Raw genomic sequence first — 17,152 nt, 5'->3', positions numbered from 1 at the left:
GGTACTTGAAGTATGTTAGTTTAAAGGACTAGAGCATCTTCAAAAGAAATATTAATAGGAGCATTATGGCATCAGCCTAATAAAATAATGCCTTTTGATTAATGGAACATTTTCAGGAAAAGGAAAGGCTGGTGTACCTGTTATATCTCTCTCTCTGTTTAAAGAGTGAACAGTGGTGCAATTTATAAGTTCCTCAAGTATGTGTTAGAATTGTCACTTATTTCTGTGACTACTTATAATCAGGGGAGAGAAACAAGGGGAAGAAATTACTAGAATTCCATAAATGTGTATGCTCTATCAATGTTCTTTCTTTGTTTCTGTATCAACTTATGTGATGGAGTCGTGGCTACTTAGTAATTTGGGGGTTTGCATTTGGGTACAGGTAAACAAGATAAATCAGTATTGTGAGCTGTTTTGAGGATTTGTGTGAATCTCTTAGAACTGAAGTAGGTCTTCAGTCTAGGATGGGATCATTGTAATAACAGCTTCAAAAAAATGTATGAATACACTTGCTACAGCTTTTTTTCTAGTAACATTGTGGTACTCAAACCCACGCACTGTAACATTTAGTTTGGTCACATATGATGGTAAGGCTGTATACCATTTGAAAAAGGAAGCAATAAGAGAGAGCATTCATCTTTTGATCTCCTGCATCTCCTTTAACAGTGTTTCCATTTTAAACTTCTCTGTCAATTCATTTTTTATATCTTTAGAGGATGTTTTATCAATTTACAGTAGTTTTATGGAATTAACTTGCTGTTTGATCAGACTATGATATTTTGCATATGTAGCTGCTTTCTTTTAAAATGGGCAGGACAGAACTATACACAGTCCAACAGTTAAGGACCCTGATTTTGTTCTTCTTTCCATGCCAGATTCCAAGTATAGGTATACAGTTCACAACTCATTTTATGATGACATTCTTTATGATCTTGTAAGAGCAACTGGTATACTAATAGCAGGAAATTGGGTGATTATAAGGTCTTTTGGTACCACAGCAACTGCTTTGTCCTCACAAGGAGAGTGAAGAATCTTTGTGGAAGTTAGGATGTTACCTGAAATAATCAAATCATAACCATTTATCAGTACATAACATATCTGTTAGATAAAAAAAAAGGTGGCTTTTTTAATTTTGACTACATCCACATTAGAAAGAAGTAATCAACTATGCAAAAAATTTTTAATATTATATTTTCCTGTTTTAATTTCTTTTTTATACAACCATGTGCTTCAGTCTGATCCACCAGATGGTTCTAGATTCAGTAATTCACTGCCTCTATTGCATTTTTCACATTTTTGATATTTTCTTCAAATTTGATAGTTTACAAAGGGTAAAGGGCCTTAATGAAAGAAATGAGAGGCATACATTGATAAATAGATTAAATATTGTATCAATGTAAATATTCCCTCTATGTGAAGAAAGTGGGATTAAACACATTTTTGTTGTAACCTATTTTGTCAGAGTGGGCATAATCCACCTCTGATTATTTTATTGGTTGTTCTTGAAACCTCAACTATTTATCAGGAGTTTGGTAAAAAAATCCAGTGTGAATTCTAACAGAACTTTTAAAGGCAAATTTACCCTTGGAAAGCCTGTAGCTCTGAACCTTTATGAAGACATTTCCATGCAACTAGGTTTGAATATCCATTGAATGTGCAAAGTGCATTAGCTTCCAGAAATATAAACTGTCATTAGTCTTAGAGAGTGTTGCTCTCCTGTAAGTAAATGACTTTGCTTCTTTCAATCTTTATGGGTTTTCTTTGTTTTGGTTTGTTTGGGTTTTTTTGTATCTAAACTCTTTGGCATCTGATGAAACTGGGATCATAGACAAGTGGCATAGTCTGCCAACTAGTAAAAACATGATGTTTGAGGAGGTAGAACTAATAAACCCAGCTCTGTTTTCTTTGTAATCTAAGGTCACCAATTTCAACTGCAACTCTGATCTCCCTATTCCCCTTATTACCTACCCTCTTTGCCTGGGAAGCAATAGAGCTGTGTTTAGTCTGCAGCTCCCTGAATGCTGAGTAGCCCAGCCATCTCCTATCCACATTCCTCTCCCTGGGGATATTAATTTATATCTCCATCCTTGAGACTTCTGAGGGTCTTAATTATCTTTAAGACTTGCTTTAAGACTTGTTTTTCTCCAATTTGCTTAACACTTGACAATCACCCAGCTAAAAAATTTCTAGGTGAAGGGAGATAGGACATACATACAGACTGCAGGTTTAGCCTTAGCTAAGGCTAAAATATGCAGGCATTTAAAAAGATACAAGAAATAGCTGGGATCCCCACGCTGAGATTGGGATTAAGAAACAGCTCAATTAAAAAAAAAAAGTTCCCACAATTTTTTGGGTTTTTTTAATTAAACAGCAAGTTTTTGTGAATGATACTATAATTCTTAATTCCTTTTTAGCTATTATGTTTGTTCAAACAGCAGATAAAACAAAATGATTCTTCCTGTCCAAGGTTTTTAAATTGAAGAGTATGCTAAAGTGAATTACTGAGGTTTACTTGAGATTTTACTGTGATTATTTAGCTATGTTGTCCCAAATGCTCATGTGCAAGTCTAATTAAACATTAAGAATTGAGAAGACTTGTTAGTGATTGTTTACATGAAATGTTCAGAGATGAAAGAAATTAATAAATAATTCTGTCATAAAATATAAATATAAAATCACAAAAATGCTAGTAAATACTTGAATAACATCTTCAATTCCTCAGACCCATCATAAAAATTAATTTTAGCAAACTGCTAACAAAATAGAAGAACTTATATGCACATATGACAATCATGAACATAAGTTATTCCTTTTCTAAGGTAAATATAATTTTGACTATATAATTTGTTTGAGTACAAGGAAAACTTTAAAATCTGAATGGTGGTGTTATTTTCTCTATGAAAATATGAGGCAGTCTAAGTTTACTCCTGTGTAAAGGAAGTAAATGAGAGGGCTCTGAAGAGATGCCAAAAGCCTTTTGAGTGACAGCATTTAGGAAGCACAAGCTCTTCATATGGTAATACTTTCAGGTAATTCAGTAGCTGTCTGATGTGCTATTCAAACATCCAGGTCAAAGTTATTATGCATATATTCTTGTTACTTGGTTACAATTACACAGCAAAGTTAAAATAAAGTCATCGTTATTCAGATGTCTCTTTGCAAGAGGAGGGAAGAAAATATTTCATAAATTTGTTTTCTGTTGTTTCTCTTTTTGCTTTCTATTTTATGTCAAAAGAAATTTATTCTTATTTTAATTTTAGTTCCGACTAAATGCACTATTAACTGAAGATTTGTACTTATGAAACTGTGAATTTTATGATTTTATGGTGACTTTAATAAGAGACTTGTGTATGAGTGCCACAGAGAATGATGACATCACCTAGGTTTCAAGCATCTGCTACTTGGACTGTCACCCAACTCTGTATTACATGCTGTGGAATAAGTGTCAAGTTTCGGCATAAAATGCTGAAAGGAGTTATGCCCTAAGTGTGGGGATAAGAGATGTGCCACAAATCTCATTGTTTTGAACTACCAAGAAGCATGTTTGACAGAGGAGGAGTTGCAGCTGAGTAAAAGTAGAGTAAATGTGAGAACATTCACAAGGTTAAGGGTGCCCATGTTAATAACTAAAGCTTTAGCTCAGTTGCCATTCCTAGCATTAGAATTCTGTCCATGCTATGTCAGTCTGTGCATCTCTGGTGGCAGGCGTTGGCTGTCCCACCATGGGATCATAAGGGAATCAGGCTTCTGAACAAGCTCCATTTAGACACTCAGTCTAGACACCATTCTTAAAGAAGTCTCCTCTATTCATCACTAATGTTGAGAAACTTTAGGAAATGAAAGGGAATAGAAGGATCAGAGGGAGCGCAACTGCAGCCTTGTGGTTGGTACAGTCTCCATAGAGAAGAAGGGAGAGGTCCCAGTCTCAGTCTTAAGGACTGTTCATGCATATTTTACTGAATAGTCATTGGAAAAAGACCTTTCAACTTAAGAGATTGGCTTTTTGTAATAGAGAAAATGTTGACTTTTTGAAGGTTACCTAAAACACTCATAAAATAGAACTAAGATTGTATTTGATTTTGTATGTTATAGATACAAGCCGTTGGAAGCAAATACACTTTTTCAACTTTCTTTTTTTTTTTTTCTTTTTTTTTTAACTTTACTGCTAAGGAAAGAAAGATATCTTCTCTATCCTACAGTGCACTTTGCTTCGCATGAATCCAGGGATTCATGTCAGGGACATGAATCATTCAATTAGAGCTTTTTTTTCTTCAGTACTCAATCTCTTTCTGTCAGGTGTACAGCTTTTCTATTCATGCTTTTCTGTTTGCTTCACAAAATTATGATTAAAAGACATACTGGACCCTTGACTGTGTAAAATTTGCTTAAAGAAACATTACCTGTACATTATCAAAGTGGTCTGGCAATAGTCAGATTTGCTGTGAAGTAATTCCTGTGACTCTTTTGTGTAAATGACATTCTGGTTTTGAATACATGCTAGCTATCCATACCAAAAGAGTAAAAAATATGTAAACAAATAGAATGTAATTAATAGGCAAAAATGAGGAATTTAAGGCCAAGGAGTTGTGGTTTTTTCAGTACCAGTTGTTGCTTTTATTCCTGGTAACTTCTGATTGACATAGCCATTGCATTACTGTTAAAGCGAAATGAATGGAGCATCAGTTTGCACTTAGACTTTTGAATCATCAGCAAGCTGTGACCAACTGACAGCAACCAGCAACCTAACTGAAGATTTGCCAGCGAGCTGCATCTACATTAATGAGTTTCTTGCATGGCTAAATATTCAAGCAGTCTTAAGCAGATCTCAGAGATGAAAATATTTTAAAAGAATTATATTCTTTTACTGTCCCATTTCAGCCACTTGCAAGGTTTTCATGGTTTACAGTTTTATCCATCTCTGTCTCTGTTAGGTTATACACAATTGTGTTACCACATTTTACAGTCCTAACTTGGGAACTGAATATAAGATGTGCTAAGATAACATTAGCACTTGCAGACATAAAGGACTACATCATAAAGGTCTTCCTCTCTTATGTGTGCACAGCAATATACGTGAATAAATTTTCACCCCAGTAATTTAAAGCATGAATTTAAACATATTGGGAAATGGGGTTACCCCTCAATCAAATTCTCTATTCTGCTAGTGCTAGATTTCTCTGATCTCCAATGCAATCCAGTTTGTGTATTCTTGCACAAACTCTGTGGGCCAGTATAAAAGGGAAATTCAGACAGACACAACAGGAGACAGATTCTGTCTTCATGGCCAAATGATAGGATGAGGGGTAATGGCTTTAAATGCAAAGAGGATAGGTTTAGATTTAGATATTTAGATATTACGAAGAAACTCTTTACTGTGAGTGTGATGAGGCAGTGGAACAGGTTGCCCAGAGAGGTTATGGACTCTGCATTCCTGGAGGTGTTCAAGGCCAGGCTGGATTGGGCTCTGAGTAACCTGGTCTAGTGAGAAGTGTCACTGTTCATGGCAGGAGGGTTTGAACAAGATGATCTTTAAGATCCCTTCCAGTCCAAACCTATTTCTCTACCTTAGAAAAAGAAAGAAAAAGGCTCTTTCCCTCTCAGTTAAATTTTAAATATACTTACATGCCAGGTAAATAAAAATTCAAAATTCATTCATACTAAAGATCTTTGTCATACTAGCAAAGAAAACATGTGCTTTGGCTGATGGGGTCTGATCAGAATCATATAAGGTTATAGACATACTTTATGCTTTACTATTTTCTGACGCCAATATTAATAGTGATTTTTAATATATAATTGATTTGCACGTCAGCATGAAATTCTGAAATTAATTGTACATATCAATCAATTAAAAAGACAATAATAGAGAAATTAAATAGATAATTTTATGTCTTCAGGGCTAAATGAGCTATCATTCTGGTTTAAAATTTTAAAAACTGAACATGATTTTGAACACTGATTTTGAACTCTGATTTTGAACATGATTTTGAACACTGAAGACCCTATGGTTTGTTTCAGATTTGAAAATTCACTTAGCTCCCTGAAAAGTCTCAAAACCATTGTCAAGTTTTTGCCTCAGATGATGCATTAGCGAATGTTACATTCAGAGCAAACTAAGGTCCCAGTCTTGGAGCTATCCTGATTCCTTAAACACTTCCATGCAGGCAAAGTAGTTTTCAGCTTGTGGGTGATTAAAAAGGCAAGGCCTTTGCTCTACTGAGAAGTGCCCTTACTGTGTTAGGGCAGAGCTGTACCAGGGGAACACTGAGGTCAAACTAGCTTCAGGCATTGGTAAATGCTAAGTTACCAGCAGCTGAACACTTGGAGGATGTATTTTCCCATCCAAGTATTTATTTACTTTCGAACAAGAGAGGAACCGGGTTCAAAGAAATGCATTTAATCTTAAAAAAAAAAAAAGAAGAAATTAAAGAATAGAAAGGCCCACAAAAAAATTTCTTTGTCTGAAAAACTTCATAAATGTTTTATTTAACTGACCAGTTCTTACTGTTTCCTTTAAAAAAGAAATTAGCTGGTTATATCATGGGAAATATTTGTGTTAAAGGTCACGTTAAACAAAAGTCAAATCTAGACTATCTGAGAAGTCTGGAGAAGATGTTTAATGCAAATTTTTTGTGGAAAAAAGATGTGTGTCACTGCAGGTCATCTCTGAATATTCTTGTTGGGGTTTCTCTGTTGGATATGCAATCTCAGCTAAATGTTTTGAAGAGGAGGAATCAAATAAATTGCCCTATTTTGGGTCTTTCTCATCTGTATACAGTTGTGCAGCTCTAGTAGACCTGAAAATTGCCCAGAGACAAACTTAAAAAATAGAGTGCTTTTGAGGCAGAAAATTGCTTTTCTGCAGCATGGTCTAAGGGACAGGATGTGACAGGAGGACAAGGAGTTGTCACTATGTAGTGATATTGTAAGGCATATCTTACATAACAAAAAGGATCATTTGTCTCTTTTTTTCTTTCATTTTAAACTACAAGGGATTTAATTGAAACAGTTGGAAGTATCACCCCTAAACAAAGAACAAGCCATTATAATTTACAATTAAACTGAAAGTTCCCCCCTTAACCCACTTGTAATAGCTACTCATTGTGGAGTGCATGTGGGATAGATGCCTGTCCACAATTTCAGAAGCCTTATTCTCAAAAGGAAGAGGAAAAAAACCCCATCTCATTGTACATGCATGTCAAATATTAGTGTGATTCTTGTAGTATAATAAGAAAAGAAAGTGGTTTGTGCTTTTGATTAGCCTCTTGATGTTTCAGAGTGGTTTTGTATGGCTTAATTTTCCTTTTATGGCAGTTTGTACATATAAAACAAAATGAGGAAAGGAGGGGAGGGGGAAAGAAATGTGCCATTAATATACCTAGGATATGAGGCCTCCTTTGGGCCCATTATACATTAATGGGTCAGCTGAGATTTATTAGGATATGTATATTAATCTTTATACACATTCACATACTATAATTGTTCCTTTGGTGCTATAATGTGATTAGCTGTGAATTTGTGCAATATTAACAATAATATGGATTTCCATATTACAGAACAGTAATAACAAACGGTTATTAAAATGCATGTAAAGTATGGGATGTGAAAGCACTTCTAAATTCTCAGTAATCCGATTATGTTCTGTTGTTTTTAAATACAAAAATGGTTAAGTCTTTACTATAAAGTAAAACCTAGTATTAAAGAAACCAAAAATTTTATGGTACACAGAAGTGAACAAATGCATCTAAAGCTGTCTTAATGAAAGATTAGTGTCTGTTTCTCATAGGCAGCTGAGATGTGGATTTTTGCATTATGATTATTTGAATATGTAACAAAAATAGAACATAGAAGGTAACAGTAAATTCAGCATTGATACCTCTCTACATTGAAACTGAAGGGATCTTCCCTCCTCACATCTGTAATGATATGATAATAATTCCACATGTAAGGTAATCATTTTGTGCTATAACAACATAGTACAGTAGGTATATAGAAAGGAGAAACTATTAATTTTAATTTTGTGAAGCTAATTTTTTTATTATTTTTCTTAAGCTAATTATTTTTTAAATTTCTTAAATGGTAAAAAATAGAGCAGCCACTTTTTTTTCAGATAGTTTATGACAATAGTACCCCTGTGGGGCACAGGGTTGTACATGCTCACCTGTTTCTCTCCTTTGTTTTGTGATTGGATATGACAGCTGCTTACAGCATGATTCCACCATGGCAGTGGCTTCAATCCCTGCAGGAGCCTTTTATTTAAGAGTTGGACTCCATGACTCTTGTGTGTCCCTTACAACTCAGAATGTTTTGTAGTCTGTGGTCTAGAATTTCCTGGACTTGGCTTTGAGAGAGACAGAGAATGAACCTTAAGAGCAGTTATATTCTCCTCATAGAATACATACTCCTCCTGCAAAAAGTTGCAAGCTTTACTCTCAAGTTATTTTCATCAGGTAGTAATACTTTTTTGAGCAAAGGTTTCTTTACCCTCCTTTCATGACCCCATAGTGGGAAGGTATCTTCTTTGACCCCTCTTTCCTAAATCATAAATTCCTGTCTTTACCTTGAGTATATCTGTGGGAATAGAAGAAATTTCTGTAATATAGAATTTCTGTAATTTCTACCATTTGTCATGCAGACTTTAGATTCAGTCTTTGATGATTTCCAAAAGTCTTGGTATAATCACAGCTCCCACTTTTCTTTCATCTGATTTGCATTTTAAGATTATATTTATTAATAGATTGCATTCTGTAAATTATTGCCACAATGGCTCATTTTTATCTTCATCTTTTAGAAATACTCTTTCCCAACCTCAATGTTTCTGGTCCTACAGACCCCCAATTTCCTTATAGGATGTGCCCTTGATAAACACAAGGTAAAACAGGGATTTTTTGTTATGCACTTCAAAGGTATTCTTTAGACTTTATTTTTTGTCATTTTATTTTATTTGGAAATACAGTTTCCCTATATTTCAATTTTATCATTCAATATTCAAGAATCCTACCAAATAAACTATGTTAAGTAAGTTAAGTGTAGGGTTTCTAGCTGGTTTATTTTTATACAAACTGTAGAAAAAAGGCACCTACCTTATTTCTGCTCATGGTATTATGCAATTTAAGTAGAGGGACTTTTGTCATGCATTTTACATGAAGATGATGAGTATTCCATTGTATTCAAATGCTTGTGGAATTGCTGTAAAATGACATACAGCAGGTGGGCCAGTGTCATTTGTGAAAGCCTCTCTGAGCTGCAACTTGAGATGCTGCTATTTCTCACTGGCATACCATACAGCTTCAAGGAAACTACTCTTCTGCTTAGCTATTGCATTTTATTTTTCTATAAATTAATCCCTTATTTTCAGTTCTTGTTTGTTCTCTTATTTGCTTCTGCTTACTAATTTGTGACTGCAAAAGGAAACAAGCAAAAGGTGACCATAAGAAGTATAGCTTTCTGCAGTGTAGTTTCAACAAAAAGGACAGGGGTAGTCCATGGCTTCTGTTCAAAGTACCTTCTCTCATGTTTGATTGGACTTGAAGTATTTTCTTCTGTCTTTGTGGTAACCTAATTAAATATTTTTGTATTTAGCTGTGTTGCAGCTAAAGCTGTTGTAGCTTAGCTATAGCTGTCGCAAAGTTCCCCTCAATATTTTACAGTGCTTTCTCATAATTTTAGTGGCAGCTTTGGGAATGTGTATAGCCAGGTACTGAATCAATATTGTCACTTACTTACCATTATGGACTAAAAACTAATATTAGAAATTAATTTAAACGATGAGAATAATTATGTATATTCATCAAAAAAATATATTGGAGAAATAGCTTAAGAACATTTCAAGCTAATTACTGACATAATTAGCATTGAAAAAACCCCAAACATTTTATGTATTGAAATTACACAACCTGCTTTTTTGATTTTGAACAAATTTTCATTATCTGTTTTATTTAAATTTTCAGTTATATAATCTGGAGAAGACCATTTTATGATTACAGACATAGCATTTTAAATAACATTAAGTAGAAGATTAGAACACCTTATGTTAGAACACTGATTACCCAATTATATTTGTGTCATGCTCTTCTCTTCAACTGTGAAATTTTAAACTAAGATATTCTTTCAGATACTTCAGGACTTGCATTTCCAGAAGTTAGAAAAGGAAATTTTCAACTGTCTCGGGTAATTTTGTTGCTTCAACAGAATGAACACCATTAGTTTTGATTCCCTTGTTTGCTATCTATAAATATCTCATAATCTTTTCAAAATTAGAAAACTGGTCATAATACCTCTGAAATGAAGCCATTTTATTTTCCCTGGGTGGGAGGACACTGAAAGCTTTGCAAGCAGTGCAATGCATTGGCTTAATTCTCCAGTGAAAATCCACTGCTTCATATTTGCCTTATACAACAATTTCAGTAGGAACGTTTTTACATGACTGATCTTTGATTTTGAACAGTTTATTAATCTTAACTTCAATTACATTTCATAGGCATTTTTTATAATAATCGTAATTATAATATTAGCACTATCATATTTTGAAAGTACCTCCTTGTCTCCCGACAAATTTTCCCAGTGTTGCAGCAGTTTTTTTTGTCTGTTGAGTTGCCATTTCCCAGGAAAGGGAAGTGACATTTTTGAATTATCTGGAGAAATTTGCTTGGAAATATTCATTCTCTCCTAGAGACTCCACTCAGCTAGTTCTACTTAAAGTATACTTCAATGTCTTACAGTGTGGTTAGTAAGTCACAACTCTCGAACATTAATGATTTTCAAGGTAGTGGAGTACACATTGTGGTGTGTCCTTCTTCAACATGTGCTACAGATCTCTGCTGATTATCTAACATGAGTTTGTGCCTGATGTGTTGCATGCTGGTGCAGCTGCTCAGGATATGTCAGTCCAGAAGAGTGGGGCTTCAAGCCAGAAGGAAGCATTGTGTACCGTAAGCTGGACTTAAAGATACTCCATTTCCTCTGATCTCACAGAACACTCTGGCGCGTCACTTATACTTGGCAAACAGAACAGATGTTTTGATGGTAGTTGCTGGGTGTGAGCACTTAGGTGTTTTACACCGACCCTTTGGAATAGCAGAGCCATGTTCAATCACTATGAAAATTCACTGCAGTACCTTACTGATGCTTGTGACGCATAATTTATACAACAATCACCTTTTAAAATGTGTGAGCTTTCCTTAATGACAAAATTACAGTTTCTTAGTATTCTTAACAATACTGTAAAAGAGGCAAAGTTATCTAAAACACAGTGGGAAAATTCCTATACATTATTTGTAAAGTAATTTAATTTGAAAATGTGACTTCTCTGCATTTCAAAATAATGGTAATTTCTAAATTTTCAGAACTCACTGCAGATGTTGAAGTGTCTGAGTTCAAAACAGGTTAAAATTAAGCCATACATTGAAAATTAATAATGTTTATCTCTGATTTTTGCATGTGCAGTTGTAACTGTATGCAGCAAATGAATCAAACTGCAACAGTTCTGCTACATAACTTAGGTCTGATACTTGTACAGCTTAGGCAGAGAGGAGAGGAAAAATGATAAAAATTCTGAGAATATAAGTTTATAAATATTTTCATTAAGCAAATCTAATGCTTTTCAACTTATAATTCAGAAGGTACCTTGTCATGCTGTGTAGAAGAATACTTTTTGTTTTCTCTATCTTCCCTGCTTCTTCTTTCTTCACTTCTCTTTTTCCTTTGTCTTAAATTACTTTGTTTTAAAACCACTGACAGTTGCTGACTACTACAATAATAGGAAAAACTCATTTCAATGCTTCTAATGGACCAGATTTTCTGAAGCAGTGATCTGTCCCAGTTCACAATACAGATTTAGGAAATTACCTTTCAGGAGACATGAACATTCAAAGTAACAGTAAAATAATCAGTGCCTTTCATGTGACCACATGCATTCCTTTATTTTCAATAGAAATAATTTGAGATCTCTATCCAGATTGTCTAATTATGGTAATTTTTTATATGTTTGTTCATTTGTCCTACTTATACCTAGTTACTAGGTAATATCTCCTACTTTCCACTAAAACAACTTACTTCATGACTGAAAAAAAAATTATACATATTTCTGTATTTACACCTATAAATTACTTCCTTGGCAAGAAGAGTGTAAGCACAGATGCATTTAACTCTGCAAGTTATTTTCAAAATTTTCCAAATACTGTAATTTATTCTTTTTCTTCTATCCTCTTGTAGTCTTCTAGCCTAATTTAATTTTTTTAAAGCATTCATTTTATTTATAGCAAAGAACAGAGTGCAATGTGTTTAGCAGAGAACTGTAGACTCTCAGGGTGAACAAAAGAAAGATAAAATATCTCTTGGTTTTTCAACTCTTTTCTGTCAGAATAAAATTTGACTCAGTGTGGAGACAACCTACATGCAGCCTTTCTCCACCCGCCTACCAGCCCAATGGAGTTTTCTTTTGACTCAGCTGGATATTGCTGCTGCTTTCAGATACAGAATGATTTTCTTTGATTTTGTACTGTATTACTGGATAAAGAGCAGGGAGGGAGAGATGAGGCACACAGTAACTACATTATTGTCATGTTCACAGCTTGACCATAATCTTGTGGACACAATTACCATTTTTGTTTATAATTAAGAAGTCACTTAATACATCTTAATAATATTGTGTGATGTTAAAGATTCTAGAGTATTAAACCTAAAGAATCTACATATAAAGTATGATTTCCAACTAATCAAAATCCAAATTGACCTTCAATTCAGAAAGGAAAGAACAGATTGTGTGCTCTGCCCTTATGAATGAAGTAGTTCCAGCTTTCACTGTCACTTTGCAAATGATATAATCTTTGCATGACTCAGTTTCCTTTATGATGTGTTTAAGATTCCTTGAGTGTTTTACGAATACTGTGCAATAAGCCCTATTACCCAAGTACCTAAATTATTTTATACCACTGTTTATTGTTTTTGTTGTCTGGGTAGCAGAAATGTGAAGAGAAAAGCTACATGAGGCCTCTCCAATACTTGGACATCAGAACATCCATGGACAAATACAGTGTCTTCATGTAGTGGGACAAAGATAATTTTTTTGTCTAGTTTCTCTAGGGGTGCATTGACTCTTTCAATGCATACATCCTAAAAAGGGATGGAATACAAGAAGGTGCCTAATTTTCTTGAGGTAACAGTGGACTCTTCTTGATTTACCAGAAGTATCAAAGATAGACTGTGTCAAATGAGTCTGTTCTCACATATCACTATTATGTCTGATTTGTGAGCCTTTCCAATATTTTTTTCATCTATGGGCATGTAACACCTTCAAATACCAGCAGAAGTACTGACAATATCTGTATTAAAGACAGGAGTGCTTTTAGCCCTTGATAAAGCACTCAGTGAAAATGAAATTCACCCTCTGTGCTTTGTGTTAAAGACAATACAACCACCTAATTAGAAATAAATGGGTTGTTGTTTTAGTAGTGCCATCCTGATGAGTATTTGAATTTTAAAGGAAATAACAAATAAAACAAAAATCTCCAGAGGAGAAATTGCTTGTTTCAGCTATTGTCCACCATTCCATGTTTTTGAATCATTACATTTCTTTCATTTACCTAATCCACCTGCAAAAGTGAACAAAAGAATGAAATGTTTCTTTTTTTCCCACTATGTGGAAGGACCAAGCTTCCTGTAATTTCAGGAAAAAGAGAGAAAATAATGTAAATTTTCACCTAAATGTTTCTGTAGTGTTATAGAGAGGAAATAATCCTTCTGATATGAGTCTTTTCTGCAAGCAAAAAAAAACTACATTAACATTGAGAAACTGTTTCTGTAGTTTATTTGTTGTCTTTTACTGATGGCTATAAGTTGCAATTCAGTCTCTCTTTCCTTGGAAAAAAAAGACTGAAAAAAAAGAAAACAAAACTTTTATGTGAAGACAACAAAATTATTAACCATCATTTAGTAAAAGGTTGCAATGACTCCTTTAGTTAAGCTGCTGCAGGATTTGAACAAACATTATATTTAGAACCAAACAAACAGGGTTTGCTTTGGTAATTTCAAGAGCTGTAAAAATTCATAGACATGCACCAAAATGAACTCTTTTAAATAAAGGCTGGTGAGCACACACACCTAATTGCTGTACTTTTACCCTGCAGTACAAGAGGTGTTAACTAGCAAGTGCATCAGATATTGAGTGATTTTCCCAGTACTGCAATTCAGATAATTGATAAAAAACAGCACCTGAAATGTTTAAAAATAAAGAAAATTGAACCTCCTTGCTAAAAACGTTATACCTCTTAATGTCTGAACAGATGTTAAATCCAAATATCGTAAGACAGCTTCGTGGCATTTTAGCATTCATCAGACCAAAAATACTAGTTTTTCACACAGCTGTGGGTAAAGCTTGTGTATAATACATGCTTTGCTGTGTTTCATGCCTAACACAGGCATTCCATAACTTGTAGTACCAGTTGTAATGTATCTCTCTTTTGTTTCCCAATCTTCCCTGATACTATCTGCATAACTCTTCTCTGAACAAACAGCAGCTCTGAATTTATATCTTTAAAATTACTTAAATGTCTTTAAACGTGTGACTTTCATACAATTTCAAATAAAAGTTACCTACCTATATTAATCGCTTCTTATAGAAATTCATAATTTAGTGATAATTATTTAAAATTCCTTGACACTAAAAATGGGCTCTGCAGTGCTCTGTATCATGTAGTTTACAGCTTTCCTTAGAAGTCATTCTGTCTTAGTTGGTTTTTTTCCTGCAAAATTGCTTGGAAACTTAAAGAAATCTCTTTGTTTCACTCTCTTTTTATTATGTAGTAACAAGGATAATTTTTGTTATAACATCCCATATTATTAATGAAAAAATATTTTTAAAATAACATGTATTCCCTTTTCTTACTATCATATGCACAGGTTGATGTTCCATGTTGCTCTCAGTACTTTCAGAATTCAGCCTGAGGCAAAAGAAAGGATGTCATGAATTCCTTGTCATACCATTGTCACTGGTCCTGGGTTTATGTCAACTCAATCGTACTTTTCACAAGTCAGTTCATCAGCTTGCTCTCCGAAATTCCAGATGAGCATTACAGCACAGATCTGGTTCAGCCCAGTCACCTGTGTGTTTTCCATTTTAAATGAGCTCTCATTGATTTCTCTCAATGAACTGTGTTAGTATTTCTGAATGTAGTATAGACATTGGTTTTAGAGGACTTGAAAAAATTATTTTTAAAAAAGTGTAATTAAGGATATGCAAACAATTGCAAACACTTGCCTTCTTACAATGTTTGTACAAACACCAAAACCTAATTATTGCATTTTGACATCTGTAGTTTAAATTCTGCATATAGTCTTTACTTGCAGTTTTTTTGTAAGTTTTGTCATTTTGGTTTTTTACTGGCTGCTCAAGGAGAGCTCTGGTTTTGCTTCCTTTGAAGAGGTTAGCTAATTTCTCAGCAGGATTAATTTGTTTTGGAATGTGATCTTAAAGCCTGATGCTTTCAGAATCACATAGATATGCATAATTTTATGAAGAAAATATTTTTATTTTTTATAATTTAACTTGCAGTTGTGTTTTGCTTAGTCTTATTATGGCAAATTGTTGATATGATACATGTAGGAAAGAAAGGAAGGGGACTCTTGAACAAAACCAGACATTTGGAAGGGTGTTTTTATACACATGATTAGTTAAGAAAAAACATGAGAATACCTCTCTTGCAGGAAACAACTGTGGCAAATTGCCTTAATTTTACATTACTTATGTTTGCTGATACTGGACTCAGGGTAGCACTATCCCAGTCATGTCATGGAGATTTTGTATGAGCTGTCTCCATGAGGGAATATTTCCAAACCATATGCTTTTGCACACTGTCCACATACTGAACAGAGCTTTTGTTTCAGCTTAATTCCTCTCAGTGCATGGCCAGATCAGAGCTTTTCTTCTTGTGATTCTTGAAGTCTGCTCTAGTCCACTGCTGGTTTGTAGCATCTTGATGATTCTGCATTAGCTACCTGCTTTTCCATCAGTCTGAGACATTTCTCTTCCTAGCTTGGCTTTTAAACCAAACTAAATTCCTAGCTTCACGCATATATCTTTAATACTGTGTGACCCTTTGAAGCTCTCCTCCCCAAAAACTTGGTCCAGTTTCTTTGAAGAAATCAGGAAAAATAGTGGTGTCTCTTGACCTGTTCTCTTAACTCTGTCATGCCATCTTTAGAACAGGACATGATGAGATATTGCCAACTGAGCCACTTCAAAGCCACATGAAGGACCTCAGTTAAGTTATGGGCATGTGGAAAGAAGAAACAGCATCAAGTGTTAAACTCAGCTTCCTTTAGTAGCAGTAAACCCATGTAATTCTTCTGAGACCATAAAAGTCCTCCAAAGGAAATCTAAGAACATCCCAATGCATATAAGTTATATTGCCCCTGCATGCCTGCAACACATTTGACATTTTTTGTCAGTGTGCATGGCCTAAAAATTTAGCAGTGCTGACAAAGATGCTACTTGTTCATCAGCTGCTAAATCATCTGTCTACAACTAATGTAGAAATGAAGTTGAAGGACTCGTTCCTTAAGCTTTTCCTCCTCCTCTCTTTCGACATCTTGAAGAGCAGACTGTCATTGCTGAGAGCCCTTGGAACTTGGGTCTTAAAAACAAGAAAAGCGCAGCTTACAAGAACGGAGGAGTTAATTCTTCCTTAAGCTTTGCTTGGAATCATGTCAATTGATAATGGATACTTCTTACCACTTCTTTTTTTCTTTAAAAATAAAACCGTTAGTCTGAAAACAGAAATATCAATTCTCTCCTGGATCCTGCTTCAACCATTTTGTAAAGCCCAGCTTCTCGTGGTGCTATATCTAAACAAAAACATAGACTAAGCCAGGAGAACATGCTGAGATTTTTTCCTTTGTTCTCTACAGTAAGCTCCCGCTATAAGAAGTAAGTTAACCTATTTCTTTCAGGCTATATAAAAAAGTTGATGTTTTTCTAATGTAATTTTGCTTTTCTTTTCTTTTTGATTCGTTTCAGTTCCATGTTGACAACAGGTTTGTTAATTACAAAAATAAAAGTTACTGTTTTAAATAGGTTCTTTTCAGATCTTGTACTGCCAGTTTTTAGGACACACCTTGATTTTGTACTACTTAAAAGTAAATTGGTCTCTACAAC

At 34.4% G+C, this 17,152-nt stretch overlaps 1 protein-coding gene across 17 annotated transcripts in view; it reads left to right on the top strand.

Annotated features, from left to right (window-relative positions):
• TENM3 (teneurin transmembrane protein 3) overlaps positions 1-17,152 on the top strand; it is a 1,284,378-nt gene that overhangs the window by 490,260 nt on the left and 776,966 nt on the right. The gene's annotated exons all lie outside the window — the stretch shown is intronic.

Source organism: Camarhynchus parvulus, chromosome 4, assembly GCF_901933205.1.
Source record: "Camarhynchus parvulus chromosome 4, STF_HiC, whole genome shotgun sequence".
Taxonomy (NCBI): Eukaryota; Metazoa; Chordata; class Aves; order Passeriformes; family Thraupidae; genus Camarhynchus; species Camarhynchus parvulus.
The sequence above is the reverse complement of the archived record's forward strand: the minus strand, read 5'-3'. Positions and strand labels throughout refer to the sequence as shown.